This window comes from Cyanistes caeruleus, chromosome 16, assembly GCF_971803275.1.
Source record: "Cyanistes caeruleus chromosome 16, bCyaCae1.hap1.1, whole genome shotgun sequence".
Taxonomy (NCBI): domain Eukaryota; kingdom Metazoa; phylum Chordata; class Aves; order Passeriformes; family Paridae; genus Cyanistes; species Cyanistes caeruleus.
This window is the reverse complement of record NC_141716.1, coordinates 10,284,738-10,303,638: the sequence shown is the minus strand read 5'-3', so window position 1 is coordinate 10,303,638 and position 18,901 is coordinate 10,284,738. Positions and strand designations below refer to the sequence as shown.

Genomic DNA, 18,901 nt, shown 5'->3' with positions numbered 1-18,901 from the left:
CCTCTGATAAGAAGAAAGGATGCAAAAATGAGGGTGGTGCTGAGTCTCTTCTCTTCAGATCAGGGGGGAAAGGAGGGGCTGCTCTGCTCATGTAGTGCCTGTGAGAGAATGAAGTTGGACTGTGGCAGATCTCTCTCTCTTCCTGCTACAAAAAATACTTTGCTGTATGGTCATGGTGTGATGAGGGGCTGCCCAGCTGAGCTGATTTTTACAATCTTGTGCCAGCCTTTAAACTGGCCCTTCAACCCACTACCCTCAGTAAGTGTGGGAGCACGTTAAATCCCCAGGGAGTTAAGACACGCAGGTGCTCAGAGTGGCTCAGTGTGATTCAGAGCAGCCTGTCATGTCCCAGGTCACTGTGTTTCCATTGATCTCAGTTTGCATCTGCTCTCCATCTCTGCTGGTTTGGCACTTGTGCTAAATATAGCACAGACAGGGGGCACTGATTAGGGCTGTGCTTGTATCAATAAATCTCTCCCTCTCTCAGAGCATCCTCGGGACGCCTTGCACAGGGTAACTTGCTGCAGTGTCATGTGGGATGATGACATGGTGCATTACAGCTGGTTAATTTAGAAAATCCACCCTATTCCTTCAATTGATTTTGGCTATTTGTATTCTAAAAAGTAAATCCTATGACAGGAGTGTAGATTTAGCTCTAAAATACGGCTGCAGTGCTGGCATGAGTGATAAATCATTGGAGAGAACATTGGTCGTGCACTTTCTTGTTTTGTGTTTTTTGCAATTGCACTTTGAGCATGAATTCTAGTTTTCCTGCAAACTTACAGCCTGAAGTTCAACAGAGACCCACAACATGCTGGGTCTTCCAAAGAACAGTGGAAGTGAATTTCTTTACTTTGGAACTGAATTTGTTTAGTTTTTATAGCAGAATTCTTATGAGCTCTATCTAAACCAAATATATTCATAATAAACCTCTTCTCTCCTTTTTCCCACAGTCATCTTTTCATTCATTTGATGCTTCTGATTTCACGAGGGAAAAGTTTTAAGCAGAAATTTTAAATTTTTTTTTGTGGGTTTTCTGCATCCTATGCTTTTGGAATCAGAAATCTTAAATTTCATTTAATGAACTGAAATCTATAACTACAGAAGAATTTTTTCACTTCAGATTTACACTGAAAAAAAGTTGATTTGATTGTACCCCTGAGTTTGTATGATCTGAAAGCAATAGAAAATAGGCTGTATGCTTTTGTTTGGTTTGTTTTCATCATCTTGAGGTCTTTGCAGCTACCTGAGACTCTGTAAAAAGTTAGGATGTCAAATTTTTCAAAATTTGAAGTATTACAGTACAGTCAGTATCTCTGAGAATCCACAGCAGAGATGTAAAGGGATAAAGAGGGCATGTGGCAAGCAGGAAACAGGGATGGATGTGGAACCTGCTGGATCTCAACTGTGCTCCTGAACCAGAGCTAAACAACTGCCTCCCTTGTGATGATTGCTCCCAGGGAAAGGCCTTCCCTGAAAACCTCTTTCCAACACCATCTCTAATAGGCAAGGCTTATTTCAGAGTTTTATTCCAGCTCATTTAAGTTTAGGGACCTTCCCTGTTGCTCATTAATCTCGAGGAAAAATGCAGATGAGAGAGGTTCAGCCGGCGTGCAGCCACTCCAGATGAATCTGGGCAAGGGCTTTTCTTTGCTCCTGCTGGCTGGAGGTCAGGAGCCATGGCTGTATTAAAGCACCTCAGCAGAGCAGTGCCCAATTACACAGCTTTTTGCAAGGGCTGGAGACTGAGAGACCATTACTATTGGGTAGGAAGAGCTGGGTCTCCCCATCGTTTGGTGAGAGATGAGAGATGATCAAAGAAAAGTGACTGGTGTTTGAAATGGAGTAGGGAAGGGACTTTTGCTTCTAATGAAACACTAACAGCTGCTTTGTGATTCAGCCTGCTGCCCTTGCTTGAGAATAGTACCAAATTGTCCATTAGTGGCACATAGCATTGCAATAAAACTTATGAAAATTATTTATTGCTACATCAAGCTGTACAATTTCTTCTTACAATGCAAGATAGAGCAGAAATGGGGTAAAGGCCAAGAATTTAGCATTAAGTTCCCAAATAGTAAGGTCTTACCTAATGTACAATGTATCCTTTGCAATTAAGAGTAGAAGTTAATGATGTTTCTGACAGTCCTTATTTTTTCCCTGGGAAACTTTGGCAGTCTGGGGCTGGCCACAAAGCAAGTTATCTCCAATTCATGCAAACCTCAGCTTTGCTTAGAAAAGCTTCATTCTTTTCTCAAAACCTACCTATTAACCTTGCTTTCCTTTTCTTTTGGAGAGAGAATTCCCTTTTTTGTGGATGTAGCTGTGAGGGAGTTTGTTGTCTGTGCAATTCTTAACCAACCAGACCTCACCCCCTCGACGTCTGAGAACTTCTGTAGGTAGTGGCAGGTGCCTGACCTGGTCAGGCAAAAGCCTCCCCCTTCCTATGGTCAATGGGAATTTTGCCACTGACTTACCAGAGTGAGCATTTCAGCCCTGATGTACCCAAAGAGATATTGATGGCACATGGTGGAACACAAAATAAGGGATTTTATCACAAAAGCAAGCAAAAATGTGCAGATGAAACCACAGAGATAACAAAGGTCAGAGCTGTTTAATGGGCCTTCATAAAGTTACATAGCACTTAAATCCCAATTAACTCCGGTTTGGGGCATTTCAGTGGGATTTAATAAATAGGCTTGTGGAGAACCTCTGCACAGGGTTGAATTTCAACCTTTGCAGGGAAAACAGGAGGAGGTTAGTTTACATCAGGCATCTGTGTGTTTTGTTCCCAAAGTAGCATTTAGGAAAACAGCCACAAACAGCACATGCTGTGTTATAGCTGGCAATTTAATCTGCAGGCAGGAACATATAAAATCCATGCTAGGATGAAGTTTTCTTTGCTGTGAGTGTTGCATAATGGAAGTACTCAACAAAAGCCAGAAGGCTGAGCAACAAGTGGCATTTCAAACCTCTGGGTTTACCACAGGCTCACGTATTTTGCAGGATGGATATTGTACTTGGGTTTCTAGTATCCCAAATGCTCAGCTTGTCATGGAAACAACGGGGCTGCATTAGCAGGGGTGGAGCCAAGTGGTGTTACTACAATGCAGGAAAAAAATCAATTTATTCTGTGGCTTACAATTTATTTCATGGTTGGGGAAATATCAGTTTAAGTGATGATTATGTTTCCCAAGCATGTGGTACGCTGGCTCTGTGTTTAATATAAACAATTACTGTATATGGGTTGCATGTGTGGTTATAATGTGGTGGTGTGGTGTGGTACTGAGATTTTATCAGGTCTGGGCTTGTTGCATTCCTCACCAATTCAAACTTTCCCTTTGGTCAAATTCTTGCTATCCATGCAGGTCATCCCAAGTGAATGTGAGCAAAACCTTTACACTGCTAGTTTCTCATCATATATTCCATTGTTGGCATATCCTGAATATTATAAATTCAGTGTCTGATGAGTCCTTAAAAGCACTTGTGGGACTCTACCTTGAAGGGTTGGCCTCCTCATTGTCAACATCCTGTGGAATAAACTGTTAGAAAAAGAGAAAATTATATTTTTATATTTTTTTTAAGACTCTCTGGCTATTATTTCTTTCTGATGTGAATCTCTGTGGCATCCCAAGATTTTTTGCAATGCAGGGATAAGTGGTTTGAGCTCCTTGAAAGTGCCCAGGGAATTGCACTGTTCCATAGCACGTTTAGTTCATAGGACACTGTATTTGCTGCCAGTTTCTGGGTTAATCCAGACATCCTTATCAACACTTCTCTGAACTTGCAAAGCAAGAAAAATCAGCTTCAATATTTCAAAATGTGGGAAATAAAAACACCGCTCATTTCAACCTCTCCCCTGGATCCCAGTGATGCATTTGGAGTTGCTGGGTCCAAGCCTCCGTGCCCAGTCTGTCAGGGCAAGCAGAAGTGCTGTCTAGCCCTGCCTGTGGCTCTGTGTGCCCCCAAAGGCTCTCCCCTCCCCTGTGCAGAGTTTGGCAGGTGAGGAACTGGCCAGCTAACCCTGACAGGAGATCTGGGCCAGGCATGGAAAAGAGGCCCTGTCACAAAGTCTCTAAAATAGCCAAAGCTCTGCTTTTGGTTAGCTGGGAGCAGAAGGAAAGAGGAAGGGATAGGACAGGGTTCCCTTGGCAGAAGGCAGATGAGGGTTCCTGTCTCAGCCTGGCATTTCTGTCTTGCCTCTCGCACCAGTCCCCTTCCCCCCCTCCTCCCTTCAGCTTTAATATCTAGGTTTGTCTGATTTTTAAACTGGGTTATTTGAATGTCAAACTTTCAATAACACTTTAACAGAGGTGTCCATTAACCCATGCTAAATTACAGCGGAACATCTCTGGAAATACATGTGACATCCACATGAATACCAAATGAATTCATTAGGATCAGCGCTATTACAATGAATACCAAATGAAACCCACAATGATGGGGACATCATCTCTCTGGGAATAATCGACAGAGTTCCTTTGGCACTAGTCAAACACATCAGCTGTTTGTTTCCACTGATGAGAGGTGGCAGTCTAGGTTTTGGTTAGATAAACAAATGATGACACCAATAATCACTTAGTTGGTGGCTGTAATGCTTAATAATCACATCCTGATATTGTGCACACTTGAAGCAGTGCTGCACTTTTTATGCATAATGAATCCCAAACACTTCATAAAAGGTGATAACTTTCTTTGACCACTGAATATATTATTTATAAAAGTGCTCCCTTCCCTTCCCCCTCCCACCCTTGGAGATCCTTTTACATTTTTTTTTTTCATCACGTAGAATACACTGGTAGCACATCTTAGACTATGAGGTCTCTTCTTATACATAATTTATAAAACAATTTACAAGTGATTTATTTTTAGCAATAAGATAAAACATGGTGTGAAGGGTTTTACCAACAGAGATATAGATGGTTTGGGAGGAATACTTGTGGAGGAGCCTGGGATCAAGTGAAAATTATTTTTCCATTTTTCCCTGAGGTGTGAACTTTAAGGAGCCTCCTCTTGCACTCATTTGCACAGTGCACTAAATACACACACTTTGCTAAAACTGCATGAAATTGTATGGCACCATGCTTCAGATGGCCTTGAAAAATATCCTTTCAGCAAGCATAGCGGTGGAAGGCAGATCTTGCTGGGAGACACAAAGCAAGTGTCCTTTCCAAATGCTCTCTGGTTTAGCGGCTGGCTCTGTCTGGCTTGAGGTCCCACTGCTTGCTGGAGCTGCTGATGCCCACGGAGGTGATACAAAGCCTGGTTTGCAATTAACAGCTCGCTGATGAAGAGGAGGGGCTGTGCTGCCTCCCCTGCCCCAGGAGATGGCAGTGTTTAAGAGCAGGAGCAGAGCATCCTGCATGTCAGGAACCTCCTGTCCTTGCACCAACCCTGGTCCCCATCAGCCAGGAATTCAAAAATATCCTGGTGGTAGTCTAATGGGAGAGGAAACATGGGTTGGCCCAAGGATGGAGAGAGGGCTGTGTTGCAGCAGAACCTCTTTATGCCACTTGTGGTGGTCTTTGACCTGAGTTACTGTTTTGGGCTTGAGTGTAGAAAGATGTTCAAAGATGTTGACCTTGTAGTTCTCAAATCCCAGCCTGCAGCTGTGTGTACTGCAGTAGGAAAACCCATCGCACTGGCTTTCTCTCATACTAAATATTTTTTCATATCAGCCAAGATTTTTCACAAAAAAAGTCTGTTTCCACAGGGACCTTGCCTTGGAGCACTGGTAACCAGCACAACATAAAGTATAATCATCATCAAGGACAACAACATGTGCTTATCCAGTAACCATTGAATGAGGTTCAGGCCTTCTGTTTCCAAGCCTCTTCAAGGAGATGCCAGGAAAATTTGCCTGTTCTCACTGGCTGTGTAAAACACCAGAAGTGATCCCTGCCTGCTGTGGTCACCAACTAGTGGCTTTGAAAATTGAAGCTACAGGTTGGGTTCTCCAGCATCACAGGTGGCACAGCCATTTGTGACCACGCCATATGCACCTAATGAGCACTCTGGTGAGCTTTGAAATTTGCTCTGTACATGACTGTGTAAGATAACAGAGAACAACACTTCCAGTTCCCAGTATCTGCTTTTCAGGTAAAAGATTGACCTGGTTCTGACTTTTGCCAGAGCTGGGTACATGTGCAGTTGTTCTGGGTGTCCAGGTATGAGCAGGGCACCAGGACTTGTGTGCCTCGAGGGAACATCCTCTTGGAAGGCCATCTGAGAGGGTAAGCCTGTCACTGCTTAACTAAAAACTTAATCAGAACAGTGCCCATAGTTGTGTTGTGTCCAGAGAAATGCCTGTGACACAAGAGTCCAGAAACTGGGGATATCCAGCCATTTCTGGAGACATGTTCAAAAGCCCTGAGGAAGAAGCTGGAAGCACAGTCTGGGCTGTTGTGGGGTCACCTTGCTGAATTCCTTTTGCATGTTCTGCTCCTCTGTGTCTCACCATGCACTCCTGGGCTGTCTCTGAGCTCTCCATTGTGTGATCCTGGCCTTGAAATGGCTCAGCCTTCCTACTCCTAGGAAACTAATTTCCTACTAATCTATTTGTTTAAAATTATCATCTACAAAGATAACTGTGAGCAGCCTGGACTTTGATTTGGGGAGACTGGGAATGTAGACCCCAGAAAACTGTAAATGCAGGCACTGCTTCCCGTTGCATCCAGAATTCAACAGAGCTGTCAGATAACACATGAGAGATGGTTAATAATAAATTAAAAACATCACAGCCACAGGGAAACTGCATCTCTCCCCTCCCCCCAAACTCCCCCTCTCTTTTGCTTTTTTTCTACCCCATGGGCTTAATCAGCATCAAAGAGTAACAAATCCAATAAAATGCTTCCCTGAGCCAGGAACCAGCCTGAACTGGATACACACACACACACACACACACACACACCAGCCTCTCTCCTCTCCCCCTGACTGCCAGCCCCTTTGCAAAACAGCTGACAGTCGAGGTGGAGATAGAACAAAGGAAGAGATGGGGAATGGTAAATCACAGAGACTCCCCCATCTCTCATCTGGCACTGGAAAGCTCTAACAGGCCTCCCTTGCTTTTAGGCTACCTGTGCAGAAAGAGCTTTTCTTGCTCCTGACTTGGTTTTTATCCCACGAAGATGAGGGGTTCAGGGGGAGGGAAAGGAAAAGGAATGCACACATGCATTTCTGCTGATTTCTCCCCTTCTAAAACTGAATTCAAACAGCATCTCCATCTATTTGCAGTAGGCCATCTGTAGACCTTTGGTGGGTTCATGGCCATGGCACTCCTCAATACCTGCCAGTGCCTTGCTTGGCTGAGAGCAGGTGATGTGTCAGGAGGGCCTCCAGTGAGGGTCCATACAGTGGCCCCTCCCCAGCCTGCACTTGCAGGATTCTCCTGTGCAGGAACATCTCTTTTCAGAGCTGGGGGGAGATGTCCATCACTCCAGCAGGAGGAGAATGTGGTAGGCTGGATCTTCAGGGGTGAAAATAGATGTGGGTGTGCTTGAAGCCAATGAGCTGACATTGCTTTTCCATAGCTAAAGATTCAGCCTGGGGGATCACCTGCCCAGCAGCAGTGTGCAAGTACTCCAGTAGTGCTCATGGCACCAGGAGATTGAAAAAATATTAAAAATAGGTTAGCAGGAAGAACTAAGGAGAACATAGCCTCAGCAACTTCTTTCTGTGCTGCTCTTTGTGGATTCTTGGGGTATGTCTGTGTCCCCTGAAGCTGTAATATCTAAGCACTTCCTAGTCATTAATATGGTGAGTGCATCTTCTCCATAGCCTTGGAGAGAGAGTTTCCTCTCTCCATCATTTCTGTCTTAGAGATGAAAACTGGAGCAGCAAAGGAAAGGTTTTGCTCATGGCCATGCAGAAAAGCCTATGGCAGAGTCAAGAAATGAATCCTCATAACTCAAAATCTGCTATATCAGATCATAACTGGAAGAAAATCCTTGCCTTTGGCCTGTCTGGGATGTAACACTTTCAGGTGAGTTCAGACATCAAATCTGTGCTGAGTCCAGCTTTCTAAACCTATGCTAGAGAATAACCATGCTCAAGGCAGAGATTCCAGATAGCTGACAAACAGCTCTGTCTGCCAGGGTGATGGACACCTGGGCAGCAAGTACTTTGAAACTTGAAAAGTCTGCGTCAATTAGCTGTGCATTCTGCCTATGCACACCTCTTTCAATGAGAGCCCCAAAACCTGCTGATGTTTGATGCACATTGGCAGGAAGATCCCTTGGCATTTTTCACAAGAATTTTTCTTTACATTTCCTGCTCTGTAGTAATCCTTCCCGTGTGCTGCAGTGCTGTGGGTGCTGTCACCCTGCTCAACAGCTGGATCTCCAAAGATGCTCTGTGAGTGCTGTTTGTGTGGGCAGGGCAGGTGTAGGGTAAGAGGAGTCTGTGGCTCCTGTGCTGCCCAGCTGAACAGGACTGGATCACCCCAAATCCAGTTTTAGTCATGAGAGGAGGTTGAGGTGGTGTTGCTGATGGAATTCTATCTCAACAATAGCAGATACTGCATTTTTTAGAGAGCAGAGCTCTTTGGATTCATTTTCCCTGCCAGTCCTCCCACGAGAAGGTGTAGCACAGTGAACTAGCCAGGCTTTAATGAAGGAATTCAGAAACTACCAAAGAACTCCTTTGGAAATACAGATGACATCTGCATTACGGCCATAATTAATTAACCAATCAATTATCATGATGAATGCTATTTTAATGAATCAGTTGCAAATCATTTTTGGTTCTTATGGTTTTCATTCAGCACACATTAATCATGGCAGGCTCTCTGGGTTGCAGAGGAATGCAGGATGTGAATCCAAGACCTCAGTACATCTTTAACAGAGGTGAGCCAGGTTCTCAGCAATCAGATCCAGATGCAGGTATGGAAATCTCTCCTCTGAAGGTCAGAGGATCTTCAAATCTGGGAAAATAGTGCTGGCATATTATAGACATTGGCCCAGAGCATGAAAGAAGCAGGTAAGAAATGGGTCAGATATGGGATGGGTTTTCAAACACTTTCAGATTTGGACTTTGCTGTTAATTCCATTTATAATGGGAAGAAGGTAAAATAATGCATTTGAAATGTTGGAAAAACCATACTGCTTTGGGTTTTTTTTTTTTTGGTTTGGACTTTTTCTAGTTTAGATTAGAATTCTTGTAAATTTGTATAAATTCAATTGGCTTTGGCAGTGCTGCACAGGGGCAGGGAATGTCTGAGTGGAATAAGTTGAGGGACTCGGGTTAAACTTATTTGTGAATGTCTGTCTGGACATTGCACTTATTTTCAGTGTAGTTTTTACCCCTAGGGAGAGCCTGTATGGTTCTGCCATCTCTGAAATATTCCAAAGAGTGTGATGAAAGAAGCACCAATTTGAATAAATTATTTGACTTCAGCCCTTGGATATAACATCTTTATTTATCTGAGCTGTTGCCAAAGCACACTTGCTTGCTCCTGGAATCAGTCAGAAGATGCACGGACTGAGCTGGGGTGTTTTGTACAGCTGTGCCTAAAGCTCCTTGGAGCTGGAGTTGCTACAGAGAAGTGCAACACAGGGCACTGAACTTCACAGGGCATTGAAGTGGAATGACACAGGGAACACAGGCTTTTCTTCTGCAGGAAACAGTGGATTTGTGGTGTAGAGGGGGATTTTATTTCTATTTTATAAAAATATTTTAAAGTAGAGATGCCTGGGAAAAGGAAAGGTAGTAGAAAGAGGACGTCTTGGATAAAAAGAGACCTGAACCAGTCTGAGGAGAGTTATTGGCTCTTTATTTCAGGGCATTGTATCTAATGAGGAGAATCAAAATAGAACAAAACCCTAAACCAGCTAGAAAATATGTGATTTCATCCACAACACCAAGCTTGAGCCTGAGGTAGTATGATAGTTTAGGTAGCCATATAAGCATTAATTAAGGAACTGATCTCTGCAGTGTACCTCTTATGAAAAGCTTATTTCATGTGCAGCTAAGAAATACATAGATATCCTCCCTGCTGAGGGAACATCATGGGGTGGAGTTTGGATATTTTATTACATTATTTCTGCTCACCCTGTTGGTGTAGCAGCTCAGAATGCAGTAAGAGGTATCTTTAGTGAGTTTAATGGTTTGGGTAGATAACACTGGAAACATTTTTGGAGACACAGGTATTATTTATACAATTAGTTCAGATAATAGGTTTTCTTTCAATGTTTATTATATGTCACGCTCTAAAAGGCACACAGTTATGGCAAATGGGAGCTTAATATTTGTTCCATAAAGCTATACAAAAGTATCTATTGACTTTTGGAATCCCTTTGAAACCTCTGTTTTCTGATGGGATGTGGGCACCCAATTCATGCAACAAATACAAAAGCTTGCAAATAGTCCTGACATGCTTGTATTAAAAAATGTGGGGAAATATTTGTGGGATATTTTTTGGAGTCTTTATACTGCTTTACTGGCAATCACATGAATTTTATATCTGTCATGAAATCTCCTGACATTTCCACCAATATGTTGCAAGGAGATCATTAGAACAATTACTGAGATGTGGGAAAAGAAGTAGCATTCCATAGCATCAATTGCCAGCGCTGCCATCTCTAAGCAATTAAAAACCATGAGGACAAAAAATTTGACATTTTTCTGGCCTGTGTATCAAGAGGGTGCACCCACATTTGTTTTTGAGGTTTTCAGCATTGCTATAGTACTAGCCGTGCATTCTTGAAAAAGATGAAGCTGTTTTGGGAAAAAAAATTGAAGTCAAGTGAAAAAAAAAATTCACAGAAAGTCTTTGTTTCATCCATTAGAGCTCACTGACTTGATACACATTAAGATTTTATAGAAACTATTAAATTTTGAGGACTTCCCATGGGAAACAAACAAGTTTTGGTAGAAAGTTTATTTTTCTGAAGTTCCACCAAATTTTCTTTCTATTGTTTGTGAACCTGAAGCAGAGTTGGTCCAATCCAGTAGTCACAGTTGCCCATAACCACTCCAACCCTGAGCCTGGCCAGTTGTGTTGGGCTGAAATGCAACAAGTGAATTTGGGAATATCACCCTGGTGTAGGGCCCTGGGGCTGTGGGGGAATCGTGGGCTCCCAGATCCTCACCTGCCTTCCCTGGAGAGAGGGAATTTTCCCAATGGCATGTAGAGATAGGAAAAGGGGAAAAGGCGTGAAGGAGAAGAGAGGGAAGGTTTAGATTATATAATAGGAGTAAATTCTTTTCTATAAGGGTAGAAAGGAGTGGACACAGGTTGTGTATTCTCCATTCTGGAAGTGTTCAAGGCCAGGTTGGATGGGGTAGAGAGCAACCTGGTCTAGTGGAAGTTATCCCGTGGCAGGGGGTTGGAATTCATTGTCTTTTGAGGTCTCTTCCAGCCCAAACCATTCCATGATATCCATGTTTTTACCCGTTGCCAGCGACCTGTGGTTTTCACAGGCCTTTGGATCTCGGGGGTCTGTAGCTGCCAAACGGCTGCGACGAGATTTGAAAATGAATGTGACACCTTTCAACGTGGAGTGGTAATGGCAAAATTACTGAGATGCTGTTTCACCCTTGCTTGGCAGGGACGGGAGATGCTGAAGCCAACAAAAATGTTGTCAGACTTGGGCTGTAGCGACCAAGACTGTTTGACTCGCTGTAGTCCACCAGGATGGTATTTGGACATCCGAGAGATCGTAATTCATTCTGGAAATGACATATTTCAATATTAAAGTTGAATTTCACTTCCATGACATGAAGCTGATTTCTGAATCCAGATGGAAAAAATTCCAAAACTTAAATAGTTGATATCTGGTTTCCTGACCGGCTCTATTTCTCCTGTGGCAATAAGCTGGAGTTCTTGAGAAAATCATCAAGGATTGAAAGAACTGAGGACTGGATGTATCAAAAGGCTCAGCCAGCCTCCCACTGTCAATAAAGCACGCAGGATTATTTCCCTGGAGACTCAGAGCTGAGCCTTCTGATGGTGTGGCCATTAATAAAGCAGGAAAAAATATTAGTGAGGGTTGTCCGAGACCTGCTTTGAGTTTATAGAAACACTTTTTAGTCTTCTTGGATCCAAATATGTGATTTATTCCCCTTAAATCCTAAATTTAGCAGAAAATAAACCAGGCAGGGCTTTCCTCACTTGGGTAAAGAGTTCCTGTATGTTATGTTGCTGGAGTTTGGTTTTGGGCTGTAGGGACAGGGATGAGTTTGTTGATCAGCCAAGGCTGCATCTTCCTTGCCATGCCTTTGCAGAAAGCCAGGTTTCTGGCTCTTACACGTGGATTTTTTCCCTCAGGTGGCAGTGTTAAATTGGTGGTTTGGACAGATGATAAAACTGCACAGGACAGGATCTGTGATGGGTCTGGTATCTCCTGCTAGGTGGGATCTCAGGGTGGGGGCTGATGGAATGAGAGGATTTTGTGGGAACACCTGTCTGTGTTTGGGGCAAGCCCCTGGACTGAGCCAGCCTCGAGCCTTCAGAGCAAACCTGCTGAGACTCCACTGCTGCTGGAGAGGTGATGGCTCGCACTTTCCCAAACAAAGAAAGCACAGCGACGTTTCCTGTAACTGGAACCAAAGAGACAACTTGCTGCTTTGTAATCTGTGGGTGGGGGAGGCACTGTTGAGTCAGGAAGCCCCCAGAGGGTGCTGGCTTTACTGGTTTCAGCTGTGAAATCAAAACACATGCATGAGTCAGACCAGTGGTTAAGTTCTGCTCACTTTGAGGCCCTGTCTTTGATTAAATTCATGTGTCATTTTCAAAGGTCCATGTTTAGCTTGGTTTTAGATCATGCTCGCATAATTAGTTTATTTAAACTATGTCTCATGTTAAATCAGATTTTGCCTGTGGACTTAAGTACAACTATGTAATAAGATATACCTATTAAACAGATGTTTAATCTTAATGACTATGTTCTTGACAATCAATTGAAATTGAACATCTAATAACTACATTGCAACTAGGCATATCTCTTTGCATTTAATAAGATACTATAGTAATATAATTATAGTAATATAGGATATTATAAATAACATATTCATGGCAATATACCAAAGTTTGTATAATACATGCTATATATATATATATATATATATATATATATATATATATATATATATAAAAATTGCCTTAAAAATGAGGAGGCCTTAGCTCAGCTCATCATTTCCCTGAAGGAAGAGAACAAAAAAAAACCCCAACCCCCCAAATGTTATCCTCTTACAGAGGAAACAATTTGTATTGGCACTTTGTACAGCGTGTCCTGTAACAGCCTGGTGTCTCCAGGTCATCACCCTGAGGAAAGTCCAAAGTACTGGTGTCACAGAGAAAAGCTCCACCTTATTATACTCCTATATTTGGTGACTGGTGGGATACTTTATTCAGACTCTATAGAAGGAAAGAAGGCTAAAAAAATAAGGGGAAAAATTAGAGCAGAGATGTGAAAACGCTTGTTGGAAAACGAGCCAGCCAATGACATCAATCCTTATTGGAAATGAGGTTCTAGTTGTGTGTAAACACAATATTTCTGCATTTGTGCACTCAAGTCTCTGATTTCTGGTTGTGACCAATAAATGGACCATTTCACTAACAGGTCCCACAGAATATCTGATTGATCCACAGGTTTGATCTGATAGTCCCAACTCCAGAACTTTATATTCTGCTACCAAGATGTGCAAAAATATATTTGGATAATATATTTGTCTCATGCTTCTGTACCATAACTGATGAGCATTTAAGTATAAAACCAAATAACTTTATAATCTTCTGTTCAGAATTAGCAAGTGTGTGTCAGCCTGTTGAAACAGTTGAATATTTTGTTAGTTGTGCAGTATTTTAGGACTTTATTTTTTTTAGGCTCTAGTTTGAGGAGGCCTTTAAGCCCATGCTTAAATCTATCTTTTCAGCAAATCTGTTGCACATGTGTTCAGTATTAAGTTCATGCTAACTAGAAATAAGCTGATTAACTATTGTCTTATGGCTGGACCTACTCTTCATTGAACTGCATAGAAAACTTTCCATTGAATCCAACGAGCCCTGAGCTAAATACTTTAAAAATGTGGTGGAAAGGCAGAGAGGGTGGGTGGGAAACAGGTGGGTTAAAAAGTAGCCTGGATTATGTGGTATTTTTTGGGCTATTGAATATGTATAGAATGGAGCTCTTGTTAATGCAAATTACAAACATGTTTCAGAGTCTGTCTTATGGCACACGTACAGTGCAGTGATGGACTGGAAACATGTGAAAGACATATTGATGATAGTAAACATTAGCTCAGCATTCTGGTCTCCAGCATTGCTCAGAATTGGGGGGAATAAAAAATAAATCTTCAAACTTTTCATGTTCCATAAAAATAGTTATCAAGGTCTCTTTTTGCTCAGCCTTCCAGATTCCTCTTGAAAAACTAGCCTGGCTTCCCTGAGCATCTCTTTCCCAGTGTATTATATTTTCCCCATGCCTGCCTGCATTAATTTTTGTTAATATTGTTGTTGCCATCTTTGCACTAAAAAATGCATGAAGGAGAGAGAAGTGTGTATGTGTTTGTGTTCTCCCTTCCTCTTTTCCTCCACCAACTCGGAGGCTGGGGGAAGAAGACACTTGTAAAAAATCCCTTCCTTCACGTGCCAGGTTTGCAGTGAATTCTCCAGGGGGAAAGCCTGTTTTGGTGGCCTTCTTGTAACTGTATTACTGGAGGGCACCTCTAGCTAACAATGCACCAGGTTAAATTAAGCCTACAACTTCTCAAGAGACTCTTTTTACTGCTGACTTTTTGTAGCCCACTTTACCCCCTGTTTAGGCTGGGAGAGGATGATGCTCTGTGTTTTGAGTCTTTTTTTTTTAATCTTTCTCCAGTCTGCTGATAATTTTTCCACACACCTTTATTAAATACAGTGATTGCAAACACATTTGACTTAATATTCCACTCACGCTCTAAGTTAACAAGTAGTTCAAAGATTAATTACCATGTACCTTGCAGTTCATAGATTCTATTATGATATAGCTCAAGCAAAGGGAACAGGGGGAAAATCCAGCTGATTAGCCTGTGATTATGTGTTAGCCTGTGCTTGTGGTCTTTGCTTGGTTGTCACTGTGTGATGCAAGAACTTCTGAGTGGTTACACTTTCTCCCATCTGTATTTATTTTGATGTAGCCAGGGAGTTTGTAGGACTTAGAAAAATATTGATGGCAATATTTGTCAGGTTAGTACCATTTCAACTGCTAATGCTTTAATGGGTGAAATTAATCTCAGTGGTGGGATGAGGGCAGTTGTCAGCTGTATTTCACACCTGGCTCTCTGCAGTGTGGCTGGCAACTGCCCCATGTCCCAGGGTACAGACTCTGCTCTGCACTGCCCCATCCCAGGGTACAGACTCTGTGCTGCTCTGCCCCATCTCCTGGGGTACAAACTGTTCTGCTCTGCCCCATCTCCTGGGGTACAAACTGTTCTGCTCTGCCCCATCTCCTGGGGTACAAACTGTTCTGAACTGCCCCATCTCCTGGGGTACAGACTCTGCTCTGTACTGCCCCATCCCAGGGTACAGACTCTGTTCTGCTCTGCCCCATCCCAGTGTACAGACTGTTCTGCACTGCCCCATCCCAGGGTACAGACTGTTCTGCACTGCAGTGAGTACTCACTACAGTGAGTACAGGTCCAAAATTGTACATTACACTGGGCAACCTGGCCTTGGTGTCCCTGGCCACAGTTCAGTCTGGAACTAGATTATCTTTAAGGAGCTTTCCAAATCAAACCATTCCAGTTCTCTGATTTGATGCCATACAGATGTCCAGCTAAGTTAGTATTGTGTCTGGGCACTCCTGATTTGGTGGTACTGCACCTGAAACTGCATTTACACCTCATCAGACTGTTGCACCTGGTAAGAGTGGGTTTAGCAATGTGCAGAAAGCCCCAGATGAATAGTTCATCCCGTTGTCCCCCTGTTAATAGCTGGAGTTCTGTAGTTTAAGATTTGCAAAGTGAGACCTGTCAAAGCTGTGATTAGAATTTTCTTCCCACTTTGTTCTCACTGCAAGCAACTCACTGTTCCCCTTATTCTGGAGTAAATCGATTAGGACTCAATAAAAAGCACGGGCAGAACCCGCTTGTCACTTCTTAAATGTCTCAGCCTGTTTGGAGACTGTGCCTGAATCCCTGAGCAAGTGGGAGCTCTTCTGGTGTGAATTCCCCACGTACACTTTCGCTGGCTAACAAGGGAAGGCAATATACATAGGACAGAACAGGTTTCTATTCAGCCGTGGAGAAAGCACTTGTGAATGTTGCAGGAAATGAGATCTTAAGTCAGTGCATGAAACAATCTAATCCATCACAGCCCCTAGAATGGCCTCTCATAACTCAGGGGCTGTCATACCCCTTTGTGTGCATGAAGGCAGTTGTGGAAGAAGTGACGAACTGCGCACATATTCTGCTAAATCCGTTCTGGCAGCTGAGGTAATATATTTTCAATGCCAAGTCACATAATTTTACTTTAGCTCATTTGACTCCAGGCTACAAAGCTATTCCAGAAAACAAAGGGATGGTGTTTGAATAATGAATAATAATGAATTTAATTCTGTGGGCTTGTGCTGGGCTGAAGCCTCTAGGAGGTTAAATGCAGATAAAGTAATGGAAAGGAAAAGTTTTACCTTACAAAATGGTGTTGTTTTACTCTAGTTGCCTTGACTTCATTAGGCATTGATACATTTGGATGGATGCAGCTGGCATATCATTTCAAAACTGCTATTTTATTAAGTGTGATTTACAGATTTACACCTACAAAATATCACAGAATTACTGTCAGCATCTTCCTGCCCTCTAGATGAGGTTTTTTTTTTTTGTTTTTCTTTTTTTTGGGGTTTTTTTCTGTCCTGTTATTTTTTCTTGCTTTTGATAGTTGTAGATCACTGTAGTTGCAAGGAAATCTGAGTGTATCCGTGCACCATGATGAATGCATATGCACTCTTTTTGTTGTTAGCAAACATCCTTAGCTGATAATTCAGTGCTTTTCAGGAAATGAGGAAGGCAATATTCCCATGGGCAGGGAGGTGATGCCTGCCTCTGCCCATACAGCACTGAACATGCACTAGTCCTGACACTGTTTGGCACTTTTGGAATCAATTTAGTATCAATGGCAGGTGAGCAGACAAGGAGAGGGGATTCCCCCACAGGGAAATCCTGGAAGGCACCTTCGAGGAAAACTTTTGTCTTTGTTAATTTGCCACAGACAGGATTAATTAAATACCATTGTGGCTAAGGGTGTTTAATTGTACCTTATCCCTTTGAAAATCCCCCTTTAATGTTTTGAGGGAGCACAAATTTGTTTACAGACTGTTTAGGGTTTTTTTTTAAGTTGCTCAAGAGTCTCAAAGCTTTGCTGGGGCCAATCCAGGCGAGCAGGGCTGTGGAGAAGTGCTGCAGGTGTTTGTCTGGGAGGGGAAGCTGGAGAACATGTGCACCAGGATGTGGCAGCCTTTGGCTTTCTTAGCACCTCACACACTTGTGTTTGGTCCCAGATGCTGGTCCAGAGATGCTGCTCTGGCAAGGGTGAGCTGAAAGAGGGAATGCAGGAGCAGAGCAGTAGCTCAGACAGAGGCAGGGGCTGAGAGCTGCAGGAAAGCCCTGCTGAGGTGATCCCTGAAGGTGGGAAGGGCCCACGGTCAAGGGAAGAGGAAGACTCATTTCTTGCTGGTGCTGGAGTGTGCTAAATGGGTTTCTGGCAGTCCTGGGGGATGTGCTGCTCCCATCTCTCTGTCTCATTTGATGGCAGGTCAAATCCAACCTAAATGATTCAATGCAATGGAAATCACTGTGGTACCAAAGGTTCAGCATCACTGTTAATTCACAGCAGAAGATCAGATGAACCAGGAAGGGGAAGTCACCTCTAGAAATAGTTTGATAAGTATTAAAAAGGAAAAAAATCTAGAGGTTTGATAGGTGAAGTGGGCTGTGTGGAGTCACAACACAAACAGAGATTTCTGATCCTATTTGAGACAATCTATAGAATTGTGTGGGATGTACACCCTTTATCTGCAGCCTGAATGTGGCAATACTTTGTTAATTTGTGAGAATGAGAAAGTGAAGCTGATTATAAACAGAAATGAAACAGTCATTCAGGCACCATGTGCATGGGACTTCTAGTGAGCTCCATTGGAGGTCCAGGCACCGAATATTTGCAGGATTATGTGTCATCTCGTGGATCTGTTTTCACTGTCCAAGCCATCTGGCATACAGGAGTAAACAAACAGCAGAAAAGATAATAAGTAAACTGGTTTTTAACTATTTTTTCCCCAGTCTAAATACTAGAAGAGCCAAGGAATTTTGATTCCTGAAAGAGATTAATTTTAGATTACAATTTATATTGAGTGAAATAGTCAATGTAACATTTCCACCTTGCAGGAAGAAGTCTCCTATTTTTGTTCAGAAGGCTGTGCACATTCTCTCCCAGCTCCAGCTTAGTGAGGAAATGGGTGAGCTCAGCCCTTCCCAAGGTTACTGCCAGGCCTCTGAACTGGTAGCTCTGAATACCTAGGACTTAGTGCAGGCAGCTCTGGGCACAATTTTTGGTATCACTTGAAGTTATAATCATTTTACTGAAGAATGTCCACTGGTCACCACTGCCTCACTGGTCTGCAGCATTTCACTGATGTTGTTTCATAACACTGAGAGCAGAATTTCACTGCAGGGAGGGAAATCACATTGACTCAAACTTGTTTCTTCCCCGATTTTGCTGAGGAGAGTCTGGCAGAAGGATTACAGCACCTACTTGCTTGAGTTCCTGGTGTTGGTTCTGAGAAATAGTATCTCAGAGCAGCTAGAAAGGTCCTGCATTTCATCAAAAAGTCTTTGAAATATTTCTATTATGGTTGATTAACATTACATTTGATTTCACAGAATCAGAGCTCTATTAAAGTAATCCAAATGTGTGTAGTCAAGGCTCACTGTTAGA

At 42.7% G+C, this 18,901-nt stretch overlaps 1 long non-coding RNA gene across 1 annotated transcript in view; it reads left to right on the top strand.

Annotated features, from left to right (window-relative positions):
* LOC111938296 (uncharacterized) overlaps window positions 1-18,901 on the top strand; it is a 172,566-nt gene that overhangs the window by 118,991 nt on the left and 34,674 nt on the right. The window lies entirely within an intron of this gene.